Here is a 14,758-nt window from a genome sequence, read left to right as displayed (position 1 = left end):
CGAGTGATTCATTTGTGGCTTTTTTTCATTGGCTAACTATGTTTCATCCGGCCATCCAATTATTCCATTTGCGAAGCATACTTTTCAATTCCATCAGCATTTTTCTTTAAATCATTGATTGTCGTTCTTGGAACATCATACTTTTTGCTCAATGCGACAAGTTCGAATTTGAATTAAACTGATTTATGTTGACACACAGATATTGACTGTAATAATTATTGTGCTCTGGATTTTTATTTTCGGCTTGCGATTCTAAACATGAAACTCTGAAAGAACGGTATCACTTATCATTACCTATTTAAATTGAAGTTTAATACAGAGCCCTGAATAAGAACAATAATTATTTACATAAAAAAATGCGGTGGTGGCATAACTTCACGTACACATTTCAACGAATTGAGTTTGGCTTATCCGCACTGCTCAAACAAAATGAATTGATGACTAAATTTTTATTTATGTTGGTAATATAACTTATGTATGGACCCTGACGGTTAACAGAGGTGACGGTTAATAGAGAGATAATCGAGGTTCCACTGTATTCTAAATTTATATACAAAGTTGTTTTACATGTATTAAATAAATAAATAAATTATATTTTGTCTTATTTTTTCGTAAATGGTATTGTGTATATTTGAATATATAATTTGCATATTTTAAAATTTCAATGATATTGATGAATTTTAATGATATTTAAACATTTTAAGCTTTATTTATATTTTCCTACCAAAATTAAATTTTGAAATTCCCGCGTAATTTCTCGCTTGAATTAGTTCCGACACAAATCACTTGGAGCGCTGAATTTTATATCTAACTAAAGTATTGTCGTGAAGCATCCAGAGGTAGGTGATTTGTGATCGAAACGGGCTTCACTTTTCGAAGGTTTATTAAATGAGTGTTACCTGTCCTCTCTCTTTCCTTGTCTAAGACTAAAAGTTTATGCTACAGTTTTTAACGGTTAGGCTCTAGTAATCAAACTTTATAATGGCCAGTCAATGAAAGGCATATATTGTATTGATCTCATGAGAATCATTAACAATGGCAAAAATCGCGCCACGTTTATTTATTTAACACCTTTATAAAATCTGAGTTTATTAGTATTAAAATACAAAAATTGCATACGAAAGCTAAACTCTTTACCTTTAATACGCATCGTAATATTTGTAGATGGGACACTTCAATCAAAAGATTCGAATTTTTACCGTCGAGCTGATACAAATTTTATTCAAAATTGATTTGGCGCGCGTAACTAACATTAAAAATCGACGGTTGCTTCGAGCGTTATTTCTAAGAGAACGATTTATTCTACACAAAATGTGCTAAAACTATATCAGCTACATTATATATTTGAAACATTTTTTTCTGCGGTGTACAGATTCTTGGTAAATTGATTTTTTTCCGTTTATTCCGGGTTTTATAGGGATGGCCAATATGTTCGTTTGATTATTAATGGTTTAATGGCATTTTCGTGTCTGACAACTGGAGTATGACATAATTTTATATAGTATATTTAAGAATTTTAGACGCTCTTTCGAAAATAGTAAAGCCAAGTAACAGTTCCAAAAGCCAAATATATTTACAACGATATTCGCATTTTATTATTATTTCTAAGAAAATTTGTCATACCACATAATATGTATTATACAGGGTGGTCCGTAAATAATTGTACAAACAGAAACCGTAGATTCTGCACTTTAAAATATTACGATTTAACCCAACTTGCCTTAATAAAATGTTGATATTAAGAAAGATACAGGGTGTTAAAGTGGAAATTTTAAAATTTTATTTTTCGCTATAACTTTTACGTTTGTAAATGTTTTTGGACAAAAATTTACAGTTGTATGCTTTTGAGTAGGATAAATTATAATTTTATACTTACTTTAATGTAACTAATAGAGGGCGCCACAAATGCCACATGTGTGGCATACATTTGCGCTTAACTTTTTTGCTCTTTAAGTTAGCTCTATTTGTGTTAAAAAATGTTAAAGATACATTATTTTTACAAAGAAAAGGTATACTTGTTAGTAACCTGAAAATTCAACCGTTTTCGAGATAAATGCATTTTATAAGTCAGCTGCACAATAATTCTTAGTTTGATATTTGTGCGGTAAAGCACTGAATACCTGTAGATAAGCATAATTCATAGTTTATTCTTATTAAAACAACTCAAAGATGATAATGTAACATCACAAAATGCTTTGTTATGGGTGCTAAATGTCTTATTGGAGAAAAGATATTTCATCTTCTTCTTTAGGTGCTGTGTCCGTAGTCAGACGTTGGCAGTCATCATGTTTACAATTTCCCTTTGCTATCGCTTCTTAAGTTTCTATAATGGCGTTGTATTACTTTTTCTCTATTGTAAAATGCTAAAAATCCAAAATATGTGGTTTATGCAAGATGGTACACCACCACATTCTAGAGAGAAGGCAGTTAGAACATACTTAAATACAACTTTTCTGAACGTTAAATATATTTACAACGATATTCGCATTTTATTATTATTTCTAAGAAAATTTGTCGTCTATAGTCGTGGTAGTCATATTCCTTGGCAATGTGAGAAATTGATATAATTATTTAATTCATAAAAAATCTAAAAAGAATACTTGTATTAAATAACACATATGTGTCCTGTTTCATTATACTTTTGCTAATAACCGATATTGTTATAAATATAGTAAACACACAGGCAATTTAGTTCAGCATAATATTAGTTCGTTAGTAAATCATAATAGTCCATTTGTTCGAGATGTAATTATAGTTACTCGTAAGCTGTAACGTAATCATATAAATAAGTAATGTCATCGATAGGTTATTCCGTGTGCATATAAGTAACCAATGAACGAGATACATCACAGTTTAATGCATTATTTAACTTCTGCGACAAATAAAATGTAGTTCAATAATATACCATAAGATTTGTATCCAAAATAATATATTCATCCATTATACGTTATAGCCACCACGTAGCCCCGAATTTATTACCCTTGATTTTTGGTGTATGGGGCGCATTAAAATAACGTGTCTATAAGAATCCCATTAACATTCGCAACCAACTATGGAAAGAAATAAATACTGCAGCAGATTCTTTAGAACCAATGATGCTATTTAATATTGAGACGATTTTTTTATGGAATATATTGACAAATGAATTAAAGAAAATGGTGGACGTATCGAACACTTACTTTGACAAAAAGTTATGTTATTTAGTTTAACTATTTCTTAATTTGGTTTGTAAACAAAATGTTTTGATTATGACTTTAATTTAACATAAAACGTAAAATGTTTGATTAAAATCCTATTATTTTTGATATTTTGTCAAATCCTATTATTAATTATCCTGCTGATATATTTATTTTATTTAATATTTCGTTAACTATTAACTTTAGTTAAAGGTATTTATACCAAAATTCAGAAGTATTAATGTTTTTGTCTATTTTTTCTTCGTTGCCTGGAATAATTGCCTTAGATCAGAATTATGCAGCTGATTTTTAAAAATGCGATTATCTGGAAAAACTGTTGAATTTTGGAGTTATTAACAAGTATACCTTTTTTTTTGTTAAAATAATGTATCTTTAACATTTTTTATCCCAAATACAGGTAACGTAAAGAGCAAAAAAGTTAAGTGCAAATTTATACCACAAATGTGGCATAAGTGGCGCCCTCTATCAGTTACATTAAAGTGTGCAGCAAATTATAAAACTTCATATTTAAAATTATCCAGTTGTAAGTTTTTATACATAAATGTTTACAAACATGAAAGTTATAGCGAAAAATACAATTTTAATTTTGAACTTTAACACCCTGTATCTTTCTTAATATCAACATTTTATCAAAGCAATTTGGCTTAAATCGTAATATGTTAAAGTGTAGAAATCTACTGTTTCTTTTTGTACAATTACTTAAGGACCACCCTGTATAGTAAACTTTTTCTTTTCTGAAGAAATATTGCAACTTTTCAAATTAATATCAGATTCATTCCAATACAGAAACTTTTATTATATACCACAAAACACATCTGGTCAATGTAAACGTAAATTTCGGCATTATTTCCAGTGTCCCAGCAATTTCAAGGAAAATGCAGCAGCAATTACACTCAGAGCTGGACCAAAACTCTATTAACGTTTTCCAGAAAAAAGTCGTTAGTTGTTCTCCCGGAAAATTTATGAGCACTTTCTGGATTATTACGTTACATTCATAAAATAATACCCGCTCATAATTTAGCTTGCTTGAATCAAGTGCTTTAGAAACGTTTGTAGATATTGCATGGAAAATATAAATGAGAAAATGCTGTGATGAACAATTATATGTTTTAATTTTCAACACTTGAACAGGCAAAAAATTTTATAGGAGAACATTTTGCAAAAAAAACTCAAACATTTTTTAAAACACATGTCAAAGTTAGGCTGACAGTAAAGAGGAAAAACAAAAGCAAAAGAGAAGGAAAAGAAAAATAAATTAAAAATTTAAAAGAAACTAACGTTAATGAAAGTTAAAAATAAGAAAACTCTTTAGTAAGTTAATCCTTTAGAAACTGGTAGGAATTCCAAATAAATATTTAGCAATGGCATAGCGATCAAACAATCATATACGGGGTGAGTCTTATTATTAATTGCATAATAAGTCATATAGACTTAAGCTACTTTATTGTTTTTCAAAATATGTTCCACCAAGATGGATGAAGAAGGATTATACAGAAGCAGATTTATCTAGAATTAAATTGAAATGATGTGGAATGAAAGAACAATGACGTGTCTTGGGTGGAGGTTGAACATGGGGAGTGGCACGGAGATTGGCGCGGGGGTTGACGCGAACATCCCTGACAGTCGGATTTTGGTTGACAGGTGGAGCGGATGGTATTTTCTTTATGAGAGGTCTCCAAGTCGAAGGTAACCGTATGCCGTCATGTCTTTTATTAAGACAATGTGGCCTTTTTTCATTTTCTATGGCTTCCCGGATAATTCTTGGTTTATAGAAGCGATGGGGCTATGGTTTTGGAGTTTTCAAAATCAATTTTGTGACCTGTATAAAGATGAAGTTGCGAACAGAAATAGAATGTTCATAAATCCTATTTTGGATTTTAAGATTTGTTTGACCTATATAGGATCGGAGGCAGTCTGCACAAGGAATTTCATAAACTCCGTGTTGTTCATTTGGAATGTTGCAAAAGCATCTATATGTCGTCTATCTGATTATTTGACTATCTATGCCTTGCATGCATAATAAAATGAAAATAAAAATAAAGTGGAAAAGACCAGAGTTGAAACGAGTCTCTTCTTGTTTGTCATATGACGATCATAGTAATATGACGATCACGCCAGTACCCATTTAGTTCAGTCATTGTTGCTGTTGCTAGTTGAATGCGTCTTTGATTTTCGGGTTTACAACTGCCTGTGTTGTTAACTAGTGCTCCAAGATATATCATAGAGGAGTCTACCGAGTATCCTGCAATAGTTTGGGTTTCAGGAAACTATCAATCAATAACACAACCGATTTTTGAACACAACCAGATAAAAATTTTAAATTTAGTATATATTCCAAGACTATTTAACAAAATTTGTTCTGCTACGTACTTTACAACCTAAGAGAGCGACGAAGGTGCCTTACAATTTGAATACTATCGGAGCGTCGTGCATTCTTTAATCTGATAACGGTATGGAATTTGTCAATAGTGTTATGAGTTTGCCACTCTCTGGTCATAACTCAAAAAGACAACGTTTCAACGAAATGGTCAAAAGGCTTGAGAAATTTCATAAAAATCCGCGCTTACCATTCTGGGATAGAACAATCGCCATACAAGGTATTATTTGGAATAGGACCCAGAGTAGGACTTTCGACTTCCTCCGCGGCAAGAAATTATAAATGAAATTCAGGATGAAGATAAATTAAGGCAGTTAACAAAGGATAATTGCACTTTTAATCTTAGAGAAGACAATATTTATAACGGAGAAGTTTTTAACCAAGAAAAAATTACTTTATCTGAAAATGACATTCAAAAAGCTAGAAAAAGTGCAGCTGAAGTGCAAGTCTTATCCACCAGCCAACATCGGAGATAATGTGACTATACTGATTTCAGACGTTGACAAAGGCAAAGATAATCTCAGAAACATCATTGGAGCTATTCTTTAGACAAATGACGAAGGTTTTTAAAGAGTTGGTACCAAACATGGAGTACTTCAAAACTATAGTGCAGGTTTTATTTTTTATAAGTATTAATGTAGCTAATATGTTTTTATTTTTTTTAGATCAAAATTCGACATTTGCCTTTAAACTTTTTTAGAGGTAGCCGATGTAAACCAAAGCTCTGAAATATCGTTAAGGGTTGTACCTACAAGGCATTCAGTTGGATGAGGACAAGATTTTGTCAGATACAGCTGCAACAAAAACGGATCCACAAACAGTTCTAGTGCAAGAAGGCAATGACGTTCTGCAATTCTACGTGCGACCGAAGCACTCCATGTAAAAATAAATAATAATTTTAATAATAAAACTATAATTATTGCTTCTATAAAGAAACACTTGTTGTAATACGATTGATTGTATTAATTGACACTGAGGAGTAGGAAGATTCTCGTATATCTGGAGAACAAGATACTGGTACGTCACGAGTGAGGGGAGTAGGCAGATTGAGACCCCGAACTCGAACGAAACCACATCCCCCTCTTGATAATGACTCCAAAATGTGTGCCGAGACGTAGAGTTTTAAATTCTCAACGAGGTTCTTTACGAGAACTTAGTAATTTTCTTATATATATAATCTAGTTATTCCACAAAGAATTGTCAATGTACAACTTAAGAATAACCTACTTTTATGAATTTAGTAGATTTTTAGATGCCAGTAATTCAATGCAAATGAATTTATAAATGTTTATTTTAAATACATAATTGCCCTGTACGTAAATTAAAAGTTTATTTATGGACTTATGCTCGTTCTTGTCCGTATTTGAGGCGAATAGACACAAACTAACTTAAACTATATGATAACGATGCAGCGAAAACCACTCCAATAAGGTTACAGCAGATGCTGAGATTTTCTGCAATTACTCGATGAATTTCCGATGAATGATAGCAAAGTGGTCTTGACAGTTTGACCTCAATCGATACAATACATTTCATTCCACTAACAAAATGGCTACAGACCGGAAAACTGGAAACAATCTGTTGAGAATTTATATGCATGAGTTAGAATGAATTGTTTCGAGTAAGGGAAAAAGGATTTGACAGTGCAGAATTCAGGTGTAAATTATTGACTTGGGAGTTGAAAATATAGCATCGGAAAAGCAAAGAGGTTGCCAAAATAATACTACTATATATATATATATATATATATATATATATATATATATATATATATATATATATATATATATTTAACGTGATTATTTCGACCAAAAAACAATTTATAAATATGTTGGAAATATCGGGTATGTGGTCTATTAAATAAAAAATCTTTGTTTTTTCTAAAGCTCAATATTTCGCCATTTATTTCATGGCTTCATCGAGAGTAACTGTAAAAAACAAACATTTCAAAACACTGACGTACACTTAGATTTACAATACTTACAGAAATTAAAAGATTATACACATAAATAAAATTAATACTAAAATAACATTATTGTTGATGACACTGTACATTTAATAAAATGCATGTTAAAATTTAAAATATCTTTGAGCACGTTCGTTACAATCAATAAGATGGAACAAGTAAAAATTATTTCAAAATGCAAAAAATAACAATGTAAGAAAACATTAGAGGAATAGTATTTCTTTAATTAATCATTAAGGCTAGTTGGTATGATTAATCATTAAGGTGAGTGTAGTTTTAAATTTTGTTTAATATATTGCAATATATGTTGCTTAATTGCCCCGTGTCTGTTTTATAATTTAAAGTTTGTTTATTTTTGTTGATGTGGTACATCTCCAAAAATAACCTACTTTTGTAATTTTCAGTCTGTGCCAAAATACGAGTAAAGTACAAAATACAATTTAAAGATGTTTCCAATATTAATATAGCTAAATACAATACCATAAATAGCAAACAACTTTTTTCTAAAATTAAAGACCCAGTACCAACCTTATATAGGAGTAATGTGGTATATGAAATACCGTGTCTAGTATGTGAAAAAAGCTACATTGGCCATACATCGCAGTGGCTAAAACAACGTATCACACAGCATAAAAGTGATTGCCCCTTAGGAAAAAATTCTTGCGCAGTTGTCGAGCACTACAGAAACACCGGTCATCTGTTAGACTACAACAATACTCGTATTTTGGCACAGACTGAAAATTACAAAAGTAGGTTATTTTTGGAGATGTACCACATAACAAAAATAAACAAACTTTAAATTATAAAACAGACACGGGGCAATTAAGCAACATATATTGCAATATATTAAACAAAATTTAAAACTACACTCACCTTAATGATTAATCATACCAACTAGCCTTAATGATTAATTAAAGAAATACTATTCCTCTAATGTTTTCTTACATTGTTATTTTTTGCATTTTGAAATAATTTTTACTTGTTCCATCTTATTGATTGTAACGAACGTGCTCAAAGATATTTTAAATTTTAACATGCATTTTATTAAATGTACAGTGTCATCAACAATAATGTTATTTTAGTAATAATTTTATTTATGTGTATAATCTTTTAATTTCTGTAAGTATTGTAAATCTAAGTGTACGTCAGTGTTTTGAAATGTTTGTTTTTTACAGTTACTCCCGATGAAGCCATCAAATAAATGGCGAAATATTGAGCTTTAGAAAAAACAAAGATTTTTTATTTAATAGACCACATACCCGATATTTCCAACATATTTATATATATATATATATATATATATATATATATATATATATATATATATATATATATATATATAAGAAAAAGTAGTCCAAAGTTTTTTGACTAGTTTGGAAAAAATATATGTAAATACTTTTTTCTTTTTGGGTGTGGTAGTCAATAAAAAATAGGGCTTTGCTAAGGCGTACTATTTATTCTGAATCCCAGCTTTCGGTGGTTTTTTGCCACCTTTATCAAGGTCTACAAAGAAAATTACTATGTTGTAACAAACTGAATGGTGCCAAAAAGGCTGTAAAAAACTATAAAAAACTTACCCGAATGTAAGATTCGTGGCATAAACAACAACGTTAAATAACATGATAAAACTGAGGTTGCAACTAAACTTAAAAATGTTACTGTTAAAAAACACTTATATATATATATATATATATATATATATATATATATATATATATATATATATATATATATATATAAACTCCATTTCAGCTTTGTTTAGTTTTAAAGAATTTTTAAATAAAAAAAAAATTCACTGAGATAAACTATATTATATCGAGAGCTTCTACTGCAAGAGTTTAAATTAACAACTAATCACATCCCGTGTTTGGATTGTGTCTATTTTTGGACAACCCGAAAATAGGTAGGTCTATCTCAACTTTCTCTACACTTGTATGTTGTTTATACAGAATTGCCGTAGACTATTGGTTAAAGTAGTTTAACTATTTTATGGAGCTGGAAGAAAAAAACTAACGGCTGGGGGAACAACAAAACAGTAATTCAACTATTTGACGTACCCAAAGATAAAACGTAAATATGTTGTGATAACCCTGTACTTTAATACTTTTCGTTTTTTGGCTCAGTATTAAGATACGTCAAACAATTCCTGTTAGTTCAGTTATAAGTCATTCAGCTTGGTTCTTATCTGGTTCAGTGTTCTCCATACTGGCCACTGGGAGTTTGCATTACTGGGCATCTCTTCGACGAGTGGGTAATTTGCAGTTGTCCATGGTCATAGGAATCTGATTCCATATGTTAATGATCATTCCATAAATTCGTGAGCTTTTCTGTGGTTATTGAAGCTAGCAAAGACGGCAACTCTATAAAGTTTTTCTATTGGTGTTGGCTTCATACAACCTGTTGTTAAGCTGCATGTTTAATTTAGCATAACGTCAACTTTCCTGACGTGGATCGATCTGGACCAAACCGGACAGGCGTATTCTGCCTCAGAATAGCAGAGTGCGTGAGCGCAAGATCTCAAAACGGTCGAGTTGGCCTGCTACCTGCAACTAGCGAGTTTTCTGAGGATACTGTTACTGGCTGCCACTTTATGTCGTGTTTTCTCGTATTGGTGTCTATATGTTAGCAACCTGTCGCAACTTAAGTAGATTGGTTTTTACTTGTATTCGAGAATGACATCATCCTATCGCACTTGGAGCCTTCGTTTTGCGAATGTGGAGATAAAAGGAGCTTCGGTTTAAGTTACTTTTTTTGGTAGTATTTTAGCATGTTCTCGAGGGCCTGGTCTAGTTTGCTTTTTATTTCCTCAAAAGTTCTTCAGGTAGGTTGTCGGAGGATAACACAAGAAAGTGTTATTTTCCGCATATACTACCGCATACTCATATTGGTTATTGGACCATTATTTTGTCTTCTCCATCGGCTCTTCTTTTGATCCAGGATGACACAGAATCGCCTGTTTAGTAACAGAGACTCAACAATTTTTACTAGGTGTTAACCGTTGAGCACATAACAGAGTTTTTTCAACAACCTTCTGTGATTCAATGGTCTGATATAACTCTGATTAACCAGTGCAAGCCCTGTTATTTGTTTATCTTTGTACACCTTTTCTTTGTACTCTGTGAGATTAAGAATTTGACCAGTGTATGATTTACATGTTCTAAAACCTGCTTGTTGCAGTCTGAGGTTTCTATGTGATTTAGGAGGAGTTATTTATACCTTAAAGAAATATCTTAGGAGAGACACTGGTTGGTGATTTTTGAAATTGTCTGGGTCCTTACCTGACTTTAAAAGCGCCATTACTTTAGATTTCTCCTATAGTTTTGTAACGATGTTCTGATCGTTTAACAGTTCGAACCGTGGGAGTGTCAATATTTACGCATCCACTTCTACAACGGGACGGCGAATTGGGATTCGGAACGGCTATTTAAGGCGTGTGAATAGCGGAATTAGACAGTCTTGTAGCTAGCGCTCTAGGCTCCCTGACTCGCCGGTGTAGTGAACCTGCGAGCCAACCCGGACAGAGAGATTTCCGTATTGAGGATCGTACTCTGTCCTTAACCAAGCGGAACCCATCGGCGTTGTGTATTGAACATTGCCGTGGGTCTGCACAGCCGGATATTTTATTTGTGAGTGAATTCAGAACTCCCGCTGAATTAAAGCGGAAGCGAGCATAAGTCTGAGTGTGATCGACTTCACCTATTTCATTTCTTTATTAGTAATAATTAGTTTCTTTTCTTTTATAGACATTTGTCGGGAAGTTCATTGATCGCGGGACCCAGACGGGAATGTAGAATTGGCTTCATTTTTATTTATTGTATGTACGGCGTAGAATTCATTTTATTTTATTTATTGTATATATGCTAAATTAATAGATTTATTTTTTTATTTCAACCTGTGTTTTACTGAGTTTGTCGCCCCGAAAGAGCTACCCATTGTACCCTCTGGATGATCGATTGAAGGTTACACAAAGAACGGTACTAGGCTCGGGCTTCAGTCTGGTAGAGGTATCTTGGTCGGGGTTCTTGTTACAGCTCAAATATCACGGATCAATTAAGGAAGTACTTACGACACAAAGACAAGAAGTTAGAAGAGAAGATAAGAGATAAGAGAAGAAAAGTTATTTGGGCACCACCCTATTTTTAGAGGAACAGGGAAACCTTAAGGCATAGAGAATACGATAATGAGAAAGATAAGATACAGTTAAGATACGCGAGAATAAAATAAACCGTGAGAGAAAAGGTATCTTGATCGTGCGGTACACACTCAATATTTCGACACAGATACACTAATTATACGATAAAACAAATAACATAAATCAGTAAAAATGCCTGAAAGAGATACACCATGCACAATAATATATATTCATATCATAACAATAAAAATAAAAAGCAAAAGGTTCGTCAACAAAATTATATTGAGGTATATAAAAAAAATACACTATAACAATCTTTACGGCACAGTTAGATGACACGAGATAAGTGATTGATTAATTTATAATCGAATAAAAACAAAAAATATTTTTTTTGGGAAAATAATTCTGCATAACGTAGTATTCTCAAGAATAGAAGAAAGCAAGGGACATTATAATAGTCAATATTCGTCAAACAAATTATTATTATGCCTTGAGAACACTTAAACGTTTACCAAAAATTTTTTTATTGAATGTGATCACCTCAAATCTATATATGAAATTTAACATAAATATACCCTACATTAATATAAAAGAAATGGTCCGTAATTTATACATATATTATATCGTAGGTTCAAACTCATAATAGTTCGTTCCGTTTAACCATAAACAGCAAGGTCACTAAACTAAACGTTGTAAATCAAATTCTTACGGTTTAGGTATCAAAGTTGAGCTTTAGTCAATAAAATTTACTACTCACAATTAATATGCCACAGGTGGATATAGATAGTGGCGTTAGGCCTTCAATAAAGTCACTTGACACTTGGTCCTCGGCAACAGGTAGCTACAGCAACGAATTACGGTTTGATTTCGGCAGACGAGAAGATAAACAGCCAAACAGGAATAGCACAGGTAATAATCGGTAGTAGAGATGAATGATGAATAATGCACAATGAATGGTGAATATTAAATAATGGCCAATGGCTAATGGCTAATCGTTAATGGCTAATGGTTAATGGCTAATCGTTAATGGCTAATGGTTAATCGGCAAACAGAAGTGACCTCGTTCCTTCGAAGTGGAACACGTCTGTTGGACAAAAGAGAAAATATTTAATATAGGACTCACTGTGTAAAGATAAATAAGGGTGAATTGAAAATCCACTTACCGCCGATTGTCGAAGATAAGACCGCTTGCCACAGGAACCAACTTGGAAATGAATATCGGATTGTGAATTTAGAAGGGCTTAGACAAGCGAAGGTTGAAAATAGGGAAGGGATATTGGCTGAAGGATGCCACGCGAAATTGACATTAAATAACCGGGATATTGGGGTTCATTTTCGTAGCGTTTACCAATAGAAAGTAAAGTTTCTACGAAAAAACAACTCTTCTGATTTTCTGAGAAGGTAGCTCGGAGATTTCACAATAGGTCCTTTTTCCTTTGTTATTAGGAAAGATTTTTATGTAGCAAAACAAGATAAAAAGAAGAAGAAACATTTGGCGAAGTTATTTCTTTGTTAAAAAAAGGCGTAACAAAACGAAGGTATGCAGGCATGGGCGGCGTGAAAATAGTTTATTAAAGGGAATAATTTAAAGAAATTATGAACATGCTTCACAGCCCTTTCCACGATGTAAACTGGGTGTACTGAGTTTGCATCGGAACTGTGAAACAAGGAAGCATGGGAGAACTATCGTAAAGACAAGTTGAGAAAAACAAGGAAAGTTTACGTTACTACGATAACACATACGTACAATATGACCAAGTAACATTATAACATAACATAAACGATACACTAAATAGTATCTATCTAACACAATAGACAAAACATAAAAGTAATTCTACAAGTTTTACAAAAGTTATAAAGGTATATGCTTAATAATTATAATTTTTACAAAAGGTATGAAAGTACAAGCTTAATGAATTTATTTAACCTATATAATATTTTTATACAACTATGTTAATATATACACTTATGTGTCAAAAGGTATAAGAGGGTATCCGCTCGATATTGTTACAGCAAAATAGGACACGTAAGGCAAACAAGGCAATATGGAGATCGTTAAACAATGAGCGAGAGAGTGAGTTCGTCGCGAGATTGTTAACGTAAGGCACCTTGGTTTAAATAACACTGTATCAATCGATAGTCCGAGTATTTTGCTTAGATATCATCACTAGAAAGATAGACTTAACCTAGTTTCAGTGGTGTAAGAAGATAGCTAAAAATCCATATAACGGTACTTATTGAAATATAAGCGGTAATAATAGACGATTAATATGCCAACGTTTTTCGTAACCCGGCATAAAGGTAATAAGACTAATGTTAAGTTTTGGTTAGGTAGGTAGGGAGTTTGTAACTAACAAGGAGAATTGTAATGAGGATTTGCGTACTTAGTATCTCTTAATGATTATCAAAAGTCTATGCAGTATTAACAAGAGATTGAGATTTAATAGAGTTAAAAATTATATTTCAGTAATGTGGTTGCAAAAACCCGAGGTTTAGGAGCAGGGGGTACATATGGTACATAATTTTTCAGGTGCACATAGGGTATTTATTCTGGTATTGATGGGACTAACCTCTTAGGCACCAAAATTAACACTAAGAGAGTCATTTAATTGGCCTCATTCCGGTTGAAGAACGACTGAATTCTTACCACAGATGGTCAATAGAAACTAGGATCCAGATACTATTTTCGGCGAGTCAACTGGCGAACGTCCGCTAACATCAGTCCTAGCCTTCCTCAGTGCCTAGTATCTCTGGCAGATGCTGATCTCTATGACGAAAAGGGGTAGAGAAGATGTTATTTCTATGTTGGGTCTCACATCAAAAGTTAAACCAAGTAGGAAAGAGAGTACTACACGATTTGGGAATTCTAAACACGACAGAGATGTCACAGCCGGACAGTGTGTTTAGGGATTTAGGGGAAGTCTTGTTAGAAACACTGTATCAGTAAAGATAAGGTATAAGGCAATTGTACTTTTTAGAAGGTAAAGGCAAGAAAATCTTAGGTTTTCTTAAATAAGGTAGTCCTTAATTATTCCATTTGGAGTCAAGGTAGTTTTATTCAAGATACGATATGTTTCCAATTTTCT

General features: G+C 32.4%; 1 protein-coding gene and 1 long non-coding RNA gene across 2 annotated transcripts in view; one reads left to right on the top strand and one right to left on the bottom strand.

Moving 5' to 3' along the window:
• The window catches only part of LOC140432516 (uncharacterized), a 38,906-nt gene extending 32,481 nt beyond the window's left edge, over positions 1–6,425 (top strand). Inside the window, exon 3 of the long non-coding RNA XR_011949810.1 lies at positions 6,240–6,425. This is a non-coding gene — a long non-coding RNA (uncharacterized lncRNA). The remainder of the gene's footprint in view (positions 1–6,239) is intronic.
• LOC140432515 (neo-calmodulin-like) overlaps positions 1–14,758 on the bottom strand; it is a 315,188-nt gene that overhangs the window by 246,589 nt on the left and 53,841 nt on the right. The window lies entirely within an intron of this gene.

The sequence above is a fragment of the Diabrotica undecimpunctata genome, chromosome 1, assembly GCF_040954645.1.
Source record: "Diabrotica undecimpunctata isolate CICGRU chromosome 1, icDiaUnde3, whole genome shotgun sequence".
Taxonomy (NCBI): Eukaryota; Metazoa; Arthropoda; class Insecta; order Coleoptera; family Chrysomelidae; genus Diabrotica; species Diabrotica undecimpunctata.
This window is presented reverse-complemented; position numbering and strand designations above follow the sequence as displayed.